We start from the raw sequence: 669 nt of genomic DNA, 5'->3' as shown, positions 1-669 counted from the left end.
TAAGTAGATTAATGAATCAGATAAGTAGGGTGTGGCCACACACTTATCAATCTCACTTATCAAGTGGCCTGTGATATCATCTCACTGTTATGTGAGTGGTAATTCCATCACTTCACTATCAATACTAATGTGTTCACCTGTTCACCCAATCATACCCGTATTTGGCATCCTGTTACAGACCTGTTAGGCGTATGTCAAAGTGAACCGGATCCCATATTGATATTATAATGAAATCTGGTCTGAAGATAGTTAGAGACCTACTTAAGAAAACTAATGACACAACCACCATGTAGTTTTCTCAGGCGGATCGATCCAGTCACATGTATACAACATGTACCCATATTCACAACTGACTTATCAAGTGCTATGGCTAGTATCAATTACTACCATACAGTCGTCGAATATACAAGTCTGTGGTCCTAATCATTCCCATGATAGAATAGACTTGGGATATAGTTTTACGATTATCAATCAATGGATTATCTATTCATATTATAGCACAAGATATAAATGAACTAGATTAATGCCTTTATTAATATAACACAAATAGTGTATCTATGCAAGAATAATCAAAAAGCATAATACAATATTCATGAACCAATGCCTAAGAACTAGGACACACCAACACCTTTTGCATAAGACATACAATCCTTCAACATAGATGGCCAG

Source organism: Euphorbia lathyris, chromosome 7, assembly GCF_963576675.1.
Source record: "Euphorbia lathyris chromosome 7, ddEupLath1.1, whole genome shotgun sequence".
Classification (NCBI taxonomy): Eukaryota; Viridiplantae; Streptophyta; class Magnoliopsida; order Malpighiales; family Euphorbiaceae; genus Euphorbia; species Euphorbia lathyris.
Note: the sequence above shows the minus strand (reverse complement) of the source record.